At 41.8% G+C, this 18,631-nt stretch overlaps 1 protein-coding gene across 1 annotated transcript in view; it reads right to left on the minus strand.

Moving 5' to 3' along the window:
• Positions 1–18,631, minus strand: part of EBF2 (EBF transcription factor 2) — a 210,532-nt gene that overhangs the window by 49,363 nt on the left and 142,538 nt on the right. The window lies entirely within an intron of this gene.

The raw sequence follows: 18,631 nt of genomic DNA on the forward strand, positions 1-18,631 counted from the left end.
GGTGCAGTGGAATTAGTTTCACATAACACAGCAAATGCACCAAAATTCTGTTTTGCCACATTTCCATATGGCAAATGGGAGATGGGACAGAACGTGGAACTCATTCCTCCTTCTCTAATTACCTCAGAACTTTATGGAAAAAGTGTCTGTCCTTGACCCATGCATTGTCAAGTATTTTTGCTCAAGGCACACCCATGTAATGAAGTGGAGAAAACACCATCTGCCTGCTGGTTCCAGAAACCTGGTTCTCTATCAAAAGACCTGGACTACCATTGCCAGTGGAACCTCCACCACAAGAAGCTGGTTGTGTGCCACGTGGAAGCTGAGATCTCCACAGCAGCTGGAAGGTCTCTTCTTTCCAAACTCGGGAATGGCTTCCTGCACTTCAGATGGGTCCCGATGTCATGCTCAGCTTTGAGATCCTGACTGGTGAATTGTCTGTGTGGTGTTTGCTGCCCAGTAGAGAGCAGTGGCAGGGATGCCTAGACTTTTGCTGAGAAGATAAGGTTGCCATAATTCAGTGTTGAAAATATAGTGTCTTAGTATCCAATCAGGGTGAGGAGAGAGGTAGTGTGGAGCAATGGAAGAACATGAGTTTGGAGTCAGAGAGAACTGAATTCAAATCCCAGGCCTGCTGTCCTCTAACTTGCAACCACAGACAAATTACTTAACCTTTTCTAATCTCAGCTTTTCTTATCTGTAAGACATAAATAACAATGTGTATCCCGCAGTGCTGAAATGAGATATAATGAGAAACAGGCACACATCCCTAGTCAAAGAATCTGAAACCCAAAAATTCTACAAAATCCAAACCTTTTTGAGCACTGATATGATGCTCAAGGAAAACGTTCAGTGGAGCATTTTGGATTTTGGATTTTCAGATTAGGGATGCTCAACCCGTAAGTGCAGAATGCAAACATTCCGAAAACCAAAATCAGAAGCACCTCTAGCTCCAAGCATTTTGGATAAGGCATACTCAACCTGTCATACATGGAAAGCATCTAGCACAGTGCTTGGTGTGTGCCAAACTGGGATGAGTTCACGTCCTAATTGCCTTGCCCATGCTGCGCGTGAGCATCCCATAAGGCAGATGACATTTCCCACACACAGAGGTTCTCCCATGGTCTAAACTCTGGGGGAGGTCCTAGGAAGAGGCAGATAGGAGATAGGTACAGACAGTTACAAGGTATGGTCCCTAACCTCAAAGAGTTTATTTTCTGGCTGGAGAATCAGAATAAACACAGGAAATAAGTAGCGCAAAGACTGGCATTGAATTGAGTTTCAGCATGTGTACTGCAGATCATGGGTCAGGGAGAAGCTCAAAGAGGCGGATATCCGCAAAGGATGGCCAAGCATGGCAGAAGACAGCAGACCTGGGTGGACCTCCCACCGACTCACTTGACGCAGAAGATAAGCCACCCTAGACGTGGGTCTAACTTCTGAGTTCACATAAGTTATGCGTGGCCATTATTATTATTTTTTGAGAAAAAAAAAAAGAACTCGTTATATACATACTCGCTTTTGAGGAAGGACACTAAATAGTTAACAAAATAAGGAGTCATGTTTAAAACTGACTCATTCTGTCCATCCACTCCCAAATGAAAATGGTTGATAGTCTACTTGTAATTGTCCTTCCTTATTTATTCAATACAGGGCAGAAGGCTTGGTCCTGCCTTACCTCTTTTTTTTTTTTTTTTTTTTTTTTGAGACTCTATTGCCCAGGCCGGAGTGCAGTGGCACCACATTATCTCACCGCAACCTCCACCTCCCAGGTTCAAACAATTCTGCTTCAGCCTCCCGAGTAGCTGAGATTACAGAGGCTCACCACTACACCCATCTAATTTTCATATTTTAAGTAGAGACAGGAGTTCGCCATATTGGCCAGGCTACTCTCGAACTCCTGACCTCAAGTGATCCACCCCCTTGGCCGCCCAAAATGCTGGGATTACAGAAGTGAGCCATTGTGCCTAGCCCTACCTTACCTCTTAATATGAAGGAATAAACCAGCATTTAAAAAACTTTTTATTATGAATAATTTCAAGCAAACAAAAGAAACAGGATAGCATAATGAATCCCTTATACTTATCATCCAGCTTTAAGAATTGTTAAAATACTGCCATTCTCATCTCAGCTATGGTAGACCCCTTATCTAAGATGTCTATGGTCTAAAACCCCAGTGGATGCCTGAAACCTCAGAGAATACCAAACCTTATAATATACTATGCTTTTTCCTATACATATCTGTGATAAAGTATAATTTATAAATTAGACACAGTAAGACATGACAATAACTAATAATTAAAATTATAAAAAGCTATTGAAATAAAAGTATATAAATGTGGTTTCTCTCTTTTTCTCTCAACATATCTTATTGTAGTGTACCTTGGGTAACCGAAACCACAGAAAGTGAAACCTCGAAAGTGCGGGGGCGGGGGATACTGTATCCCACCACCCACTCCCAACCCCCTACTCAACAATGATAATAATCACAGGTTTGGGTTTTCTTGTAGGTGAAATTTCCATGCATTGAAATGCACAAATCTTAGCTGTCCAATTCACACTATGATCAGGATGTAGACTATTTCCATCTCCGCAGAAAGTTATCTCGTGTTCCTTCCCAGTCCATCCTACCCCCACTACCAGCAAAGCAAGAGTCTTCTGATTTTTTTCCTTTGCCCTAAAGAGTTTTTTTAATGACATCTTTTAAGTTATTATATATTTTTAGTATAATAGTTTTGGGAAAGTCCCTAAAACTCATGAGTCCACAAATCATCTCACAGTCTCATACTTTGAACACGGTGGTAATATATGCAAAATTTTACATGAATAAGTGAGTTTCAGTCATCCAACCCAACAGATAATTCGCTGATCTTCTAACATGTGACAGGGCCCAGAGATGAAAAGAATAAACTTAAAGGATCCTCAGCTGTCAATATAATTGCTCACAATTCAGGGGTGCAGCCTGTCTAGCTCCAGGTCTATTTTCAGTTGTGTCCATGTTAACCATGTTAGAATCTGGGAAAAGTCCTTCCAGAAAGTTCCTATCACACAGTGGCAAACGTAAGATGGCAGCATCCATCACTCCCCGCAGGTGCTCATATCCTTATCAAAGTGATCTCAGCAAAATACAAGGTCACCTAACAGTCGAAGAGAGAGACAGAGCCTCATGGTCACAGGGTTAAGAGGAACATGAAGGTTCTATTGCCTACCCTCCGAAATTAATAGGAGAAGAGAGAGAAGAAAGAAGAATCAAACTATTGTTACATATGTGTGTGAATGCATTTTCAAAGACATGACTGTCATCTCTGGAAATAAAAAACAGAAAACAAGGAGAGGGTACTTTAAGCTTTAATAATAATAATAATAATTATTATTATTAATTTTTTTTTGGAGACAGAGTCTTGCTCTATAACCCAGGCTGAAGTTCAGTGCAGTGGCCTGATCTCAGCTCACCACAACCTCCACGTCCTGGGTCCAAGCAATTCTTCTGCCTCGGCCTCCCAAGTAGCTGAGACTACAGGTAGCCACCACTACACCTGGCTAATTTTTGTATTTTTGGGGGTTTCACTATGTTAAACCAGGCTGGTCTAGAACTCCTGACCTCAGGTGATTTGCCTGTCTCAGCCTCCCAAAATGTTGGGATTACAGGCATGAGCCACTGTGCCCAGCCATAGGCATTAATTCTTGATGAGTGGTCCTAGACACACTAAGAGGAATGCAGGCCCTGTCTGAGATTATGTGGAGGTAAAGAGCCTTCTCTCTGAGGCTGCTTTAATTCACTCCACAAGCTCCTTGTCATACTGTCCATTAATACTCCTCACGCATTCCTGCCACAAAATATGGGGATTTCACGAGCCAGCTGATTTCATCATTGTCCATTTGGGTGGAGTGAGACTTAGTTCCAAAGTGAACATTTCCCGAATGACATACCCTGATGGTTCAGATGCACTTCATTATTTTCTATTAACAATAGAAATAAATTTTAATCTCTTGCTGGCTCATGCTGGCCTCTCATGACAGCTAGGGAATTAACCTGAATTATGTCAGTGTCTGCAAAATTTATTACAAGATTTTAAATTATGTCCAAATGTATGTGCGTGTGCATGTGTACGTATAGATATGAGGCAAATTCCGGGTTTAATATTCCAAATATCTTAGAAGGTGAGGTAGCCGGAATAGCCTGCCAATTCAACTGAATTTGCAAAATGCGATGGATTTAATTCATAAACTCCACAACGAGAAATCAGATCTGTTTGGTGGTTGTTTCTATACATAGAGAGACACACTTAAATACTGACTTTTATACACATTCGCTTTACTTCTGGAAGAATGAACTACATTATACAGGTGAAGATATATGTGACATAGTCAAAACTTCAAATTTAAGTTCTTTCACTGTTTACTGATGAACAATGACAACGCTGATATGCATCTATTTGCAGAAGTTAAGAGTTCTGAATGTTTTAGGACCAAAGGAAGTGGAAGGCACATTCCAGCATCATCTCACTCCCAGGCCTTCCCCTTCCACAAGCCAACTTCTTTCCCCTAGTGAGTATTTCCTGGGTCACGAAGGCTGACCCTTCCCATCTGGAATCAATCAGTCAACCCCTGACAACTTCCTGAAACACCTCACTCCATTTCCTGTTCTCTCCCCCTTCTCGGTTTCCCCCTGGTTTGCTTCACTCTTCAAAACTGCAGGCCACAGCAGCTTAATGTTAGAGGGTCAGGCACAGTTAGACTCCAAAACACTACACAAGGACACCTTTGACCTTCAAAAATCTTTACATCTTAGCTAAACAAATCAAGGTCAACATTTCTTACCATTACCTTGTTAACTATTTGTATGCATCTCTGCCAAGGGTCTTCTGATCATATAACCATCAATACCACTTATTCATCTAAGATCATACACTGATCGGCTTTCAAAGAAGCAAATGTAGTATGGATAAAAGGTGCCATTCGGAGGTGCCTGAAACTGAAAATCGCCAGCATTATATTACGGAGAGTATTCCATACAAAGGAACTTCTATGCCTCATCCTCTCCTGTCACCTAGACCTGATAACGTGTCTTTTCTAAGGCTGTCAGACTCTCTTGGCACTGCCATTCTGCTGGCATGGCCCTAAGGAATGCCAATTAGGAATACAGATGTCCATAATTTGTGTGGGACGGACCCCCAGTTTCTGCTGACACTGGTGACAGCTTTCATTTATTTCACAGAGTTGATGTATCTGTATTACAGCTCAAAGCTCTGGTAGGAAAGCCTGCAGACTTGAAAACTAAGTCATGGTAGATGATGCTCTCCTCAACTGGTAACATTTCCACACAAAAGCAACAAACAATTTATTTAGGACAAAGTACCCTGAAGCCAAGTTTCCAAGAGAGAGAAATCAGGATCAATTAAAATGGCTTGCATGTTTTTCTAAATAAAAGTGGTTTTTAACCTTCTGCCATTCCTTATTTTGCCTTGATGTGATCTCTCGTTTACAGTAAGACCAACTCAATGAACAGACCAACTGGAGAGCGACAGGGGTAGGTTCCATTTTAAATCATTTAATTATATGGCAGTGTTAGTTGGTTATACAGAAATGGAAACATGAATAAAAAGTCTGTATCTTACCCTGAAAAATACAAGAAAGTTTTAAAAACAGAATCTACAAATATGTTAGCAGTCTTCTACCAGGGCTCAAGAAAACTGACTGGCTTTCTCAAATTCTTTTTTTCTCCTCATTACCCACAAGTTCTCCCGTGTCCTCACTCCAATAATTTATACAAACCAGCAGTTGAGTTGTAAAGGAGCCCTTTCCTGCTCATAAAAGGCCACTGTGGGAGTCACCCTTCGGGTGGACACATCCGTTAATCTGCCTGAACAGCTAATTTTCCAACAGAGGAGTTACTTCTTTAGTTATCAGAATGATAGCATGGGCCATGGAGATTTTTACCAAACTGACTTATTCCCACCCTTGGGTTATTTTTATGCCTCACTCTGAAATATCCCTGGCTTTTTGGAACATCACATGTCTCTGTGTGTTTTAAGTACTTAGCCCTCTCAAAGCTCTAACTGTATGATTTAGTTGAATTACAGAAGTCAAAGGAATGGCCAGTTGGGCCCTACTCCCAGCTAGGCTTTTTCAGCTCCTACCCAGGTGTTCCTACAAAGACCCTAAGTCTCATACAAAGAGGCTAAAAGAAAAAGAAAAGTCAAAATGAAAAATGTGTGGAATGACCAAATGATCTGCTCTTTGAAACAGACGACAATTCCAATGTCTGCAGTCACTAGAGAATAATTACACTGGTTAGAAACCTCCCCATATGGGCCAGGGACCTTGCTTTGAAAACACACCAAATCCTACCATTAGTCAGACACAGTTCCCCACCCTTCCAATGAGGGTCATGCACCTACTAGCTGAATGTGGGGCCTTTGGTAGTTTAATCTCAGAAAGACTAGAACACATAGCATTTATAGCACACTCCACACTGAAGACTCTGATACCATACTTATGAATGTGCATACACTCGGCTAAATAAAATGATCTCGAAAATTCCTGTTATTTTGCCAAGAATGGGGGAAAAAAATTCTTTATGACATTTTACATCTGGAAATGGAATTAAATTCGTGATGTGCTTTTCCCTTATAACTGTTCGGTTGCAATATATGTTATTTCAGCTTTCCCAAAGCATAACTGTTATGTGGGATTTTATTTTCCACCTGTGGAAGGAGGAAAGAGACATAGAAACCATTAAAGGGACAGAGAAAATCGAGACAGACTTCTGGCTATGGCAGGCCACCAAGCCGCGAGTCCATATTGCAAGGAGAAATACATACTGGGTTTTCACACAGTGCCGAATTCTCACCATGTACAAGGTGAATCGAATGACACAGTTTTGCCCAAACCTCCATTAATTCAACCCAGGCTAATAACAAACAAATGGGTACTGCAGTTTGTTCCCCCCAACCACCACTTTATTCTTGGCACACACTACATTTTCAAGCCAGATTTAAAGCCCAGATTCTTATTTGTTACTGGACTCCAGAGTCTCCAAAATTACCTTTAAACACCTACCCCACGAGCATGGATTTTGTCATTTTCTTTAAAAGAAATTCCCAGAACTCTCAGCAATGGCTGTTGTTTCATATTCCCAAAGGTCCATTTTCTGTTCAGCGAAGGAACAAGTCCCAGACGGGAGAACACAGAGTTGACTGCCATAGAGACAGATGTGGGAGGTTCTGGATTGCTCCAGCAGAGAGAGGACTGGGCATTAACGGGATTGCTCCTGAGAAGATGTGTTCTTTTCTTTTTTAAAAAAAAAAAATACCTTTTTTAATTCTGTCAAGTATAAACTGATAGATTTGATGACAAAAGAATATAAACTACACAAACACTGGTCAATTCACTCGGTTTAAAAAAAGAATTTCGTTTAACTATTTTACTTCTTACTATTTTTTATTGTATAGTTTCAAGTTTTATTTTAAATTCAGAGAGTGTATGTGTGAGTTTATTACATGGGATGTTGTGTGACACTGGGGTCTGAGATACAAACGATCCTATCATCCAGGTGTGAGCACAGTCCCTAATAGGTAGTTTTTCAGCCCTCTCCTCCTTCCATTTCTCTCCCTGCTAGTAACCCCTAGCGTCTATTACCCCCACCTTTATGTCCATGGGTACCCAACGCTTAGTTTCCACTTACAAGTGAGAATATGCAGTGTTTGGTTTTCCATTCCAGCATTAATTTGTTTAGGATCACGGCCTCCAGATGTGTCCATGTTGCTGCAAAGGACATGATTTCATTCTTTTTTGTGGCTGTATAGTATTCCACGGTGTCTATGTATCACATTCTCTTTATCTGATTCCCCCCTGATGAGCATCTAGGTTGATTCTATGTCTGTCATTGTGAATAATGCAGCAATGAACATACAAATGTGCGTGTCTTTTGGGTAGGACGATTTCCTTTCCTTTGAGTATATACCCAGTAACAGTATTGCTGGGTTGAATGATAGTTCGATTTTATTTTTTTCATTTTAACTAGAGAAGATACTTTCTTAAGGAACCAGACAGTACTGTGCTTCTCTCAATCACTGAGTATTTACTGAGACCCCCTAGGGACTCTGCTACATGCCACAGAAGCTTATAGAAAACATTGTTGCAGCCTGAAGGAGCCCTGCAGTGGACAAAGCATAGCAAACACTAGACATAATCAGAAAATATTACTGCATGTTAATCTGTCATTGAAGATTGAACTTCCTGGCCACTGTGTTCTCCAGGGGCCAAATGGTGGGAAGAATCAGCGTGAACTGAAGGCAATCACAGCCATTTTCATTAAGAGAGATTTAAGAACAGAGCTTGAAGAACTGAGGGAAAAATGAGTTACACTACTTGAGGTTACTAAGATGATTATTCTGGCTTTAAAAAAAAAAAAATTCTAATTGGTATAAAGGAAGTAGTATGCCCAGGAGCTCTCCACTGGTGTATTTTGGCCAATTTGGCTTTAGAGCAAACATCTCATAGAGCTTGCTTTTAAAAACCTAGTTGAAAAATGTGGAGAAATCCAGTGGCAATTTTTTTAAAAATCGGCTTTTCATGTCATTGAGGAGTGTGAAGATTGCCCATCTGCTTTGCAATACTAAATGTCCCTTCATCCTAAAGGCCACACATAATTGCTACTCCCACCCTACCTTATTTTATTCCATTGAACCCATTACTTTTCTCATCTAAAATTTGAGCCACGTAAGATGGTTATGGTCAAGGGCAATATTTTACAAGCTAAAGTTCTGAAAGCCACAAGGGAGCCATAACATATTTGATACAGTTCTTTATTCGGCTCAGCCATTCTGGTCTACGAAGCTCTAGCCTCAGGGACAACCTAAATCACCTGTGGCCTATCAAAAATCAGGAGCACACAGGCCCTGGAAGCAGCTGAGGAACGACGCACTCTTATTGCAGGACTAAGAACACTTTGCTTTCCAGGAAGTTCTGCATTAGCCCTGGAATGGGTTCAGGACAGGTTTGTGTCCAAATTAGAGTCCCTTAAAATATTTGAGCATGGGCCAGGCACAGTAGCTCATGCCTGTAATCCCAGCACTTTGGGAGGCCGAGGAGGGTGGATCACAAGGTCAGGAGGTTCAGACCATCCTTGCCAACATAGTGAAAACCCGTCTCTACTAAAAATACAAAAGTTAGCTCGGTGTGGTGGTGGGCACCTGTAGTCCCAGCTACTCAGGAGGCTGAGGTAGGAGAATCACTTGAACCCGGGAAGCAGAGATTTCCGTGAGCTGAGATCATGCCACTGCACTCCAGCCTGGCAAAAGAGCGAGACTCCATCTCAAAAAAAAAAAAAAGCATTGAGACTGTGTTTCCAGCTAACTGAAGTCTGACATATTCTCTCCCAAAAGTTCCCCAGGAAACTACCGGTTTTCACTTCTCACCTTGTTCTTTTACGAAGAACTCAAAACTCATGTCCTGGGTGAGTTGATCAAGATTTCTGTCACCCTGATTCTTGTCCCCATTCAAGAGAGCAACATTCAGGGATGGAGGCAGCCAAAGGTTCTAACACCAGAGAAAAGCTTTAAGTCGCTCAAGAAAGCCATCCCCAAGCTTATAGCATTGGACTGAGAGAAAGATCCTCTGACCCTCTAAGGCTTTTTTTTTTTTTTCCCTGACTCCAAATAGATAATTATGATTTCTTAACTTGGACTATCTGGTTTGTTTTATCATCAGATAATGGACTCACCTGCTGATCAGAGAGGCCGTAAGTCAAGTGATTTCCATTATGTGCCTTAAAACTGCTGCTCAGTAGCACTGCAAATTTCAAATGGTAGAAGAATCACAGAGCAGCTGGAGCAGCTCTCACACTGAAAGATGTGAACTGAAGAAACCTGCAGGCAGCTGGAGCTGTATTAAATTTTTACCATTTGGAGTTAATTTAAACTCTCGTTTCCCTCTTCAACGGGTGTGAGAGAAACATTCAACATTTTTTATTTAAGGAAAATAGATGGTGGTGCCATTAAAAGGTTTTATATAAGAGCTGGGGGTTTGAAAATCGTAAGGGGGTGGTGGATGGAGCTTGGCTCTGTTCCAAGATATGAGTAGCCGTGCCCTTTGCTCTCGCGTCGTTTAGTAAACCCGACGAATGGCTCGTGCCCAACTGTGTGGACGAGGTGTCTTTGTCGGAGCCATTCATTTCCCCATCGTTCTTCTGCACTTGTCGCATCCAGCATGTTGCAGCGACGGGCACGAGGCCTCTCACATGATCCAACCACCCTGTGGACGCCAGTCAATCCCAACGGGGCCTCTCTTCCTTTCTCCATTCCCCTCTGGCAGATCTTTCTGACCTTGGTTCCCTTCTTTCCCCTACTGTGTGTGTTTTCTTGCTTTCTCATTGTCCTGTGAGACATGTCAGGTGCGTTTTCAAAAACCTCCAACCCCTTCCCTCGGTTCCTTCAAATCCCCATCAAGACGCACTTCCAGCAGGCCCATGCTGGGCTTGTGTGCAACCTGGAGCCAACTCAGCACCGATGCCTTCCCCCGCCTGATGCCTGGAATGATTTTTCTTTCGTTAGAAATGTGTCTGACTGGCCAGGTGTGGTGGCTCACATCTGTAATCCCAACAATTCGGGAAGCCGAGGCAGGTGGATCGCTTGAGCCCAAGGGTTCGAGACCAGCCTGGGCAACATGGTGAAACCCCGTGTCTACCAAAAATACAAAACTTAGCCAAGTATGGTCACATGCACCTGTATTCCCAGCTACTTGGGAGACTGAGGCAGGAGGATCGTGTCAGCTCAAAAGACCAAGGCTACCTTGAACCGATATTGTACCACTGCACTTCGGCGTGACAGACTGAGACCCTGTCTTTAAAAAAAAGACAGCAAAGGAAATATGTCTGTTCTTCCAAACCTACTGACATATCTCTTGAGGCCAAGGATGGCATGACCTGCACATGTATCTCAGTCCTCTCCCCAGCATGACTTTATACATTAAAAATGATTATTCTGGTGGACCTAATCTAAAAAAGGAGTAATTTAGCGGGTAAATTTCTGTCACCAAACGGTCTTCCAGAAAGGTTCAGTGAATGGAGGTAAGCATCTTTATCTTAATTACAAGCAAGCTGTTGGTTGGCATGGAATTCAGTAAAAATGATAAGGGCTGGGCATGGTGGCTCATGCCTGTAATCCCAGCACTTTGGGCAGCTGAGGCAGGTGGATTACATGAGGTCAGGAGTTGGGGACAAGCTTGACTAACATGGAGAATCCCAGTCTCTTCTAAAAATACAAAAATTAGCTGGGCAGGGTGGTGCATGCCTGTAATCCCAGCTACTTGGGAGGCTGAGGCAGGAGAATCACTTCAACCTGGGAGGTGGAGGTTGTGGTGAGCCGAGATCGAGCCATTGCACTCCATCCCGGGCAACAAGAGCAAAACTCCATCTCAGAAAAAAAAAAAAATGGGCAAGATGAAGAGAGGTGGGATAATGGGTACAAACACACAGTCAGATAGAAGGTTTAAGTTCTAATAATTGATAGCAGAGTGGGACGACTACAGTTAACAGCAATGTATTGTACATTTCAAAATAGAAGAGAGGACTTGAAATATTCACAGTATATGGAAATGATCAATTCACATGTTGATGGATATCCTAACTACCCTGACCTGATGAGTACACATTCTATGCACGTAACAAAATATCATATACACCCCATAAAGATTACAAACATTATGTATCAATAAAAAATTTTAGGCTGGACGTGGTGGCTCGCATCTGTAATCTCAGCCTTTTGAGAGGCCAAGGCAGGTGAATCCCTTGATCTCAGGAGTTCAAGACTGGCCTGGGCAACATGGTAAAACCCCATCTTGATAAAAAATACAAAAGTTAACTGGGCCTGATGGCACACATCTGTAGTCCTAGCTACGTAGAGGGCTGAGGTGGGAGAATGGCTTGTGCTGGAGAGGCAGAGGATGCAGTGAGCCAAGATCGCAGCACTGTACTCCAGCCTGAGCAAAAGAGTGACACCTTGTTTCAAAAAAAAAAAAAAAGATTTCAATGATTTTGAGGTTGGAGATGTGTCAAGGTTACCAATTCCAGAATGCTACTAAGTCCGGAATGCCCTATTGTACAAGCTGGTGCTGCCCATAGGATACAGAACACCCCGGTGATCATGTCTTTTTAAAATGAAGTCCTTTTGAGGCAGAGGGTAAAAACTTGGCATTCAGGCCTCTAAGCTTCCCAGTCTCAAGTAGATCTGCTGGCATTTGTGTCCTATAACAAGTGATGCTGTGGAAATATCAGAAAGCTATTGAGAAGTGCATCAACACTTGCTGTTACTATAATGGTGGGTATCATTTAGCTCCACAAACATCTATACTTGACCAAGCTGCTGAGTTCCAGCAAGCACCACAAACACAGCTGGCACTATGTGGAAGCCCACTGCTTCCAGGAAAGTCACCTGAATGTCACAGAGAAGCAGACCTGGACTATGCAAACCACTCATTTAATTTTTATATCCTTCAACTAGGATGCAAGCCCCTTGAGGGCAGGAATTTTATGATTTGCCCTCTGCTATATATCTCCAGCACCTACAATAGCGCCTGGCACACAGTTTCATTGGTAATATTGGCTGGGCGCATGAATGAGTGAATGGGTACCTCCATGTTTTCACTATGACTTGGAACAGACCCAGTCAGCCTTTCTGTAACAGTGAATTCGCAACAATAAGCTCTGAATTATTGTCAACTCCTAGTGATTTTTAGAATCTGAATGTGGGGAATGACAGTGTGCCTGACTTCCTCCTCCTGGCTCCATTTTCCTTCGGATTTTACAACTGCCTGCCCTCCACCCACACAAGCAGAAAGAAAGAAAGAAAGAATGGGATTCATTATGTCTTAACAGGCCTGTCAGCTTAAACTAGACATACATTTCTTTTCCTTTCCTTCACCGAGCTGTTAATCTGGGGTTTCACCTAACTGTTCCATTTCAAGGAGGGCAGAAGTGATTTTCCACATGCACGACCCATGGATGTAGATACTTGGGGAGCCCTGGAAATCTTAAGCTTCTTTTCTCTTTTTTCCTTTTTTCTTTTGCTCTCTTACAAATTTATTTAATAGTAATCTGTTGAGCCCTACAGAATCCCTACCATTGGGCTACACATTGGCGAGAAATACAAAAATAAATAAAACATATCGATTGCCCTCAAGCAGCACACAGTCTACTGGAGAGACAAGCCAGAACTGCAAGATGATGTGGTAACTGGCAGGGTACGGGCCCGCAGGGAAGGGTGTGTTGGCATGGACCAGGCACCAACAGCTCCACTTGGAAGAGTCAGAAAATGCATCACTAAGGCGGTGACATTCAGGTGTAGTCTTAAAGCAAGAAAAGGAGTCACAAGTTAGAGAGAGGTGAGGAGTTCTCAGGCAGAGGGATGAACATACGGAAAGCTTTCTAGATAGAACAGAAATCAGAGATGGGTGTGTGGTGAGCAGCAGGCAGATGAGAACTTCTGGGACAAGCATGGCAGGTTTATCAGGGTAGAAAGAGGCTGAGTGATCTTCTCAGCTGTCCCTCTTTAAATCCAAGCTTTGTGTCTATGAACAGTTGATATCCATGACACATTTTAGTAGGTGTATATATTTATTTTTTATGGATATGTAGCAGGTGTATGTATTTACGGGGTTCATGAGATATTCTGATATAGGCATGCAATCACATCAGGGTAGATGGGGCATCCTCGAGACATTTTGTTTGTATTTTTTTATTTCTTTATTGTGCTATGTTCCAGAAGCAGGTCTCAAATCCTGGGCTTAAGCTATCGTCCTGCCTCTGCCTTCCTAAGAGCTGGGATTACAGGCATGAGCCACTATGCCCAGCATCATGACATATTTTAAAAGGTTACTCTGGCATTCATGCTGAGGATGGGTTGGGTTAGACAGAGAAGGGATAAAGACAGGGGCTATGGCAGCTTTTCAAAAGAGAGGTGGATTTAACAGATGCTTAGGAGGAGAAAGCAACACTTTGACAATGAAAGAGCAGGGAGTGAACCAAGGAGTAAGCACTGAGTTCTGTTTGGAACACGTGCTCATTAGTCATCCAGGGAAGATGCCCAGGAGGAAGTTGGAGCTCTATGCCTGCAGCTCTGGGGAAGGGAGAAATCTGAGAATATGGATACAGAAAACATCCAGGAACAGAGGGCGTTTGAAGCCAAGAGAGCGAATGAGAGATCATCAGGAAAAGTCCTAAGTGAACAGATCCCGATTGTTAAAGGTTACCTTGCATGAAGGATGCCTATTGGGCTTTAAATGAATTTCATTTTTCTAGATTAGGGTTTATGGAAGCTTGAGATGTTTCAAGAGGTCTGAAGACCACTGAAATTTTAATTAAAACTTTACATGTTGTATTTTGATGGGATACAGACTATAGCTTTCACCAGATTCTTAAAGGGATCTGGGCCAAACACACACACACACACACACACACACACACACACACACACACACGCGAAAACCCAGTGTTAAAAAGGGTTAAAAGGGTTATAACCATTTGTGCTTCACTAAGTATTTTTATGTCCTATACTACTTAATACTTGAATGGAATTAAAGATAGGATTTGGTTCAAGCTTGAAAATAATCTTGATGTAACCATTTTGGTCTCTGGATTTTTGTAAAAACAATCCAGGTTCCATCAGTGTTTGAGAGATAAGGGAAGGAGGAAGGAGAATATTATCGAGTTCAGGATTTGGTTAGAAAGGTCTTGTATTTCTATGCCATTCAGAACAAATCCTCACAAAAGAATTCTGCATATTAAATTTATTATGTTTGATCATATCATAAAAGTAGAGAATTGGAATTGTGTATATGGCTCTAAATGATTATGTTTGTCCTTCTGAGTGAGATATCTATTCCAGGAATTTCTGAAAGTCACTATCCATTCAGATCACTGTCCCACCACCAGGATTATGTACTCTCTCTGGTTTTGTTTCATATTTGGAACCTGAATTAAGTTTCTTACTTGACTATGATAGCATAGAGCCAAGTCTTTCTTCATAATAACCATCTATATGAGAGAGCTTTCACTGAAGGTTATACTCTTAGTAGAATCTAAGCACAGTATAAAAATTGCTGATTCTTTTGTGTATCAAAGAACACTATAAAGAAAGTGAATGACAACTCATGGAAGAGGAGCAAATATTTTCAAATCACATGTCTGGGAAGGAGCCAGTATCCTGAATGTATAAAGAACTCTTACGGCTCAACAATAAAAAGATGAATAATGCAACTAAACTATGAGCAAAGGAGTTAAATAGACATTTCTCCAAAGAAGATATACAAATGAGCAATAAGCACATGAAAAGATGCTCAAAATCACTAATGACTAAGGACATGCAAATCAAAACCACAATGAAATAACTCTTCACACCCACAGGATGACTAGAATTTTTTGCAAACAGAAAACCACAAGTGTTGGCGAGGAATTCATACCTTCACACGTTACTCGTGGAAATGAAAAATGGTGCAACCACTATGGAAAACAGTTTGGCAGTTCCTCAAAAACTTAAAGAAACAGTTACCATATGACCCAGAGATTCTGTTTTTAGTTATGTACCCAAGAGAACTAAAAACATGTTCACACAGCAAAACTGTACACAAATATTAACAGTGGCATTGTTTGTAACAGCCAAAAAACAGAAACAATCCAAATGTCCACTAACTGACTAATACATTTAAAAATGTGATATATCCATACAGGGGAATATTCAGCTGTAAAAAGGAAGGAAGTATGGATACGTGCTATCACATAGTTGAACTTTGAAAACATGCTAAGAGAAAAAAAAACAGACAAAAAAAGCCACATATTGTATGATTCTATTTATATTAAATTTCCAAAATAGACAAACCCATAGAGACAGAACGTAGATTAGTGGCTGTCAGCAAATGGGGAGAAACAGGAAATGGGAGACGTGAGATTTCTTTTTGGGGTGATAGAAGGTTCTGGAATTAGATAGTGGTGCTGGTTGCACAGCACTGTGAATGTACTAAAAACCACTGGACTGTAGACTTTTAAATGGTTAAAATGGTGAATTGTATGTCATATGAACTTTATCTCAATAAAAATGCAAACAAATTGACTTTAGCTCCACCCAAGAAAAAGACTATCATAGAATCCACAAAGTCTAAAGCATTCTTTTTGCCCTTGTCTTTGCAAAAGGTCAAATACTTTCACATAGGATGAGAATTATATGCCATTTTGAGATCAGTAATATTTATTCTATGCCAGTGAAAAACTCAGGTACCATGCAAACCCCACTTAAGTAAATAACTAAAGAAGTAGAGGAAATATTCACATGCATTTGCTTTGTGAACGTATTTATAAAATTTGGGAGGGAGAAAATGACAAGGTATTCTACTCTAACAGAAGCCTCTTAACATTTACAAGAGGATCCTCAAATTCTCCAATTTAAAACTCTTTGAAAGTGCTGGTAGAAAATAAAATGGAACAAAAATCCCAACTGCCAACTCTCTTTTTCCCTGCCTCTGTATCTTCTGGAAATGAAGCTAAGCTTTGGTTATGGAGGCACTTGGAATTCTTTTGAATTTCACTCTCTTTTGGACTGAAATTATTTACATTTCTGTTTGGAATACTGAGCACAGCCAACTTCCACCATGCACGAGGTTCCTGTTTGACCCCCAAGAAGGCTGATTTTATCTATGTTTATCTTCACACAAGAAAGCAGGGCCAGGAGCAGTGGCTCACACTTGCAATCCCAGCACTTTGGAAGGCCGAGACAGGCAGATCACTTGAGGTTTGGAGTTCGAGACCAGCCTAGCCAACATGGCAAAACCTCGTTTTTACTAAAAATACAAAAATGAGCTTAGTGTGATGGCATATGCCTATAGTACCAGCTACTCGGAAGCCTGAGGCAGGAGAATCGCTTGAACCCAGGAGGCGAAGGTTGCGGTAAGCCAAGATCATGCCATTGCACTCCAGCACTCCAGCCTGGGTGACAGAGGGAGACTCCATCTCAAAAAAAAAAAAAAAAAAGGCAGGGAAGGAGCCTGCCCAAGAGAAAGACAGGCTCCAACTTTTTTAAGGGAAGTTGGTAATACTGTTAAGTATTATAATGAAAAATGTTCCTGACACAGCAAGATTGATAGCCATGATGGGGTTAAAAAATACTATTAGAGTTTTTTTCAAAGTAACTCTCAATAGCCTTCTATATGGCCATCTCCCCTATTAACTTTTGAATGGCTCTGCTCCTCAACTTCTGTCTGATTGTGGCTAAACCACAGAAGCTCTCCAAGTGACAGGCAGGACCAGCTACATAATTTGTAGGGTCCAATAAAAAATGAATGTCACACTCCTTGTTCAAAAATTATTCACGGTCACATATGGTGGCTCACACCTGTAACCCCAGCACTTTGAGAGGCCGTGGCGGGCAGATCACCTGAAGTCAGGAGTTTGAGACCAACCTGGGCAACATGGCAAAACCCTGTCTCTATCAAAAAATACAAAAATTAGCTGGGCATGGTGGCACATGCCTGTAGTCCTAGGTATTTGGGAGGTTGAGGCATGACAATCCTTGAGCCCGGGGGGCAGAGGTTGGAATAAGCTAAGATCTCACCATTGCTCTCCAGCCTGAGGGACAGAGTGAGACCCTATCTCAAAAAAGGTATATATATTCATTGTTTCAAGAATATAACACCAAAACATAAACCTAGCAGCTAGAACGTGTCACATGCTCATAGTTTGCTGGAAAGAGTTTGATCAAACAAATCCTCCCAGCTCTGGCTCCCGACTCTACCACCTACTTACTGTGTGATAAGGGGCAAGTCATTTAACCTTTCAGAACCTCACTTCCCTCACCTGAAACTTGAGGCTAACGATCCCCATCTCTCTCATGGCTGCGAGAATTTATTTTTTGAAGTCTCAAGCTTGCGTGTGATCGTTTAATATGTTTTTAATTTTTCTATGGAAAAGGAGGTGCCGCATATCTAGCACAAGGTGTGAGCGGCAGGAAAGCCATTTGGTGAATTAAGTATGGTCCTTCAAAGCTCAAGGAAGGGGGCGGGAGGAGCTGTTCTTGCTCTCGTCTTTAGCCTGATACTCTTTGCCTCGGTCTGTTTTTATTAGCTTGTCTCCTCAGTACATCAGTGGCAAGGGTGATGAAACTGGTGGCAGATTTAACTGCCAGGCAGCTGGGTCACTGTCCCGTGGGTCTTGTTGTCACGCTGCGATCTTAAAGTGACCACGCTGCTTGGGCCGCTGCCTTCCAGAAGGCTCAGAGAGAGACCACTGAATAGTTAATCAGTGGAAAAGGGAAGACAGGGGCTGTTGCTTGCAGAAAATACAGAGAAGCTGCTTTGAAAAATCCCAAGGTGGCTGAATACCAAGAACGCGGTTCCTGCTGTGGGCAGCTGTATGTGCAGTGGGCAGCCCGAGGGCTTAAAATCAAATCTCCAGCACCGTTTGGCGCCTCTCCCCATAGGGCTTTGGCAATGGGGGCAGAAAGCTTAAACACTACAGTGCTAGTGGCTGAGGGTCATCGTTTACCATTATCTTCTGTATTGTTAGCAGTAGCAGTGAATAATAATTTTTAAAGAAAAAGAGTGAGAAGGAGAGAGAAAACAGGATGACTTATTTAACAGGAAAAAT

Source organism: Saimiri boliviensis, chromosome 13, assembly GCF_048565385.1.
Source record: "Saimiri boliviensis isolate mSaiBol1 chromosome 13, mSaiBol1.pri, whole genome shotgun sequence".
Lineage (NCBI taxonomy): Eukaryota > Metazoa > Chordata > Mammalia > Primates > Cebidae > Saimiri > Saimiri boliviensis.